Source organism: Malania oleifera, chromosome 3 (genome assembly GCF_029873635.1).
Source record: "Malania oleifera isolate guangnan ecotype guangnan chromosome 3, ASM2987363v1, whole genome shotgun sequence".
Classification (NCBI taxonomy): Eukaryota; Viridiplantae; Streptophyta; class Magnoliopsida; order Santalales; family Ximeniaceae; genus Malania; species Malania oleifera.
In genome coordinates this window covers 69,977,079-69,979,549 of record NC_080419.1, presented here as the reverse complement: position 1 = coordinate 69,979,549, position 2,471 = coordinate 69,977,079, and the positions used below count along the sequence as shown (strand labels likewise).

Here is a 2,471-nt window from a genome sequence, read left to right as displayed (position 1 = left end):
TAGCAAATGAAAGACAGAGACTAGTGTACAGGGAATCATCTTGAAAAAAGAGAATTGAGTTCCATGAACTCTGATTTGATATTAACGCTCAAAAGAACGATACATAGCTCAAGGATATCTCACAAGGCGTCATAGTCGCCACGGGTGTTCTCTCAGTGCTCACAGGAAACCTTAAGTGCAATGAATCACATGAGTGTGTATTCAATCTCGTGAGATGTCATGTAAATACAGAAAATTATATAGCCAAATTAACACGAATGTACTACCAATCAATTATTCATGGAGTCATAAAATCATATAAAGAGAAACTACGCATAAATGAAGAAATGCTCACCCCCCAACTAAAATGGAACGTTGTCCTCAATGTGAAAGCATAGGGGAAATAGAAAAATTGTGCACGGGAAAAATAGGGCGTACCTGGATGAAGAAATAATGGAAAAGGAAAACTGAACTAAAGGAAATTGTACCTATCAATAAACTAAAAATAAGACAGAATGAAACAAAATTAAAACAAAGGAGAGAAAAACGTCACCGTGTATCTGGAGGAGGCTCAGGAGGAATTTCGTCTGGTGGGTGCATATTTATAAATTGAACTAGCGAATCTCCAAATTTGAGTCGCCATAGTGCATCAGCTTTGTTATCTGCACAGAAGTTATCTATGAATAAATCAATACTTTCCACAATATCAGACAACACATTTTCAAATTGTCGTTCTCGTTTTAACAAGAAAGGATCCTTATCCAGTATAGTTTTCAGGAAATATACTTCTTTAAGAACCGGCCTTTGAGGAAAAGTTTTTGGAACAATTACCTTTGGTTCTTCAGAAACATCAACATTAAAATTTGTACCTGGTTCCTTGAAGGTTAAAGTCTCAGCATTCTGCTCAACTTCTTCATCTAGTTCACCAGTCACCTTACCATAGCTGAGATTTGCTTCGGCATTGCAATCATTGACATTTGCTTCAATATAGGATGACGGTTCCATGATTGCAATCTGTACTTGAGTATCTGGCTGGGGTTGAAATTGGGATTCATCTATCTCCAAAGCATTCAATAATGTGTTCAGCCTAGTCAATTTGGTGCTTATCTCGTTGATGGCTTGAGAAGTTTTAGAATTGATCACATTTTGGCTTGCCATGAACTGTTGCACGCTAACGGTTAGCTGCTGTATGGAATCTTCCATTTCCCTTCTTTGCATTGGAGGAGGCTGATTTGCAAAGTAAGAGGGTCCCGAGTCTTGGCCAGATGCTGTATAAGGAATGTATTGACTTTGTTCCTGGGGAGATGGCTCCACTTGATCATTCATCCAATTGAAATTTGAATGACTTCTACAACCTGCATTGTAAGTATCAGAATAAGGTTCATAAGAAATCTCAGAAACCATATACACCAAGTTAGACTGATCAAGCAAAACTTCCTTAAGAGCAGGAATAGTTGGACATGCATCAGTCGCATGCCCTGGATCCTCACATATGCTGCATTTTTTAGAAGATGATGGTAAAACATGCATTTCATTTACCTCCTTAAGCTCAATGGAATCTAACCTTTGGGACATCAATGCAAGTCTAGCATTCAAATCATCAACTTCTTCCAATTAATACTTACCACCCCCATTAATACATTTTTGCTTTTAAGATCTATCATACACATCAGAGACAACCCAAGATTGGGCGTTTTTAGCCAAATAATCAAAATAGTCAAAAGCTTCTTCAGGCTCTTTATTGAAAAACTCACCATTACACATTATTTCGACAAATTGCCTCATCTTTGGTTTCAACCCCTCATAGAAAAAACTGATGACCCTCTAATTCTCATACCCATGGTGAGGACATGCATTTAAGAGGTCTTTGAAACGTTCCCAATACTGATAAAATGTTTCCACATCATTTTGGAAAAAATTCATGATTTGTCTTTTCAAAGCATTAGTTCTTTGTATAGGAAAAAATTTCTTTAAAAACACAGCTTGCATTTCTTGCCAAGTCCCAATGGATCTTGGCCTTAAGGAATAAAACCAAGTTTTTGCCTTGTCTTTTAAAGAAAAGGGAAACAATTTCAGTCTTATTACTTCCTTAGTGCATGTTCTATCCATGAATGTGGCACAAACTTCTTCAAACTCTTTAATATGCAAATATGGGTTTTCAGATTCAATGCCATGAAAATGAGGTAATAATGGAATCATCCCAGGTTTAAAATTAAAAGCATTTGCATTCAAAGGTAGAATAATGCAGGATGGGGCACTAGTCCTAACAGGTTGCAAATATTCTCTGAGTGTCCTATTGGGGTTCTCCATATCATGAGGTTCATTTTCAGCCATGATGCTACGCATGTCAGATGGTGATTCAAGTGAAATAGGTTCACTCGATGATGAGATGGATGAGTCTGTCCTGACTAGTCTAAATGTGTTATCTCTAGCCCAACTAGTCATACAAACTTAGTATAAATGCAATAAAAGCAAATAGGTCAAAGGAGAGG

General features: G+C 37.2%; 1 non-coding gene across 1 annotated transcript; it reads left to right on the top strand.

Moving 5' to 3' along the window:
- Positions 1-1,813: 1,813 nt before the first annotated feature.
- Positions 1,814-1,921, top strand: LOC131152493 (small nucleolar RNA R71). Its single transcript, XR_009135992.1, has one exon. It is a non-coding gene; the product is annotated as a small nucleolar RNA R71 (small nucleolar RNA).
- The last annotated feature ends 550 nt before the right edge of the window (positions 1,922-2,471 follow it).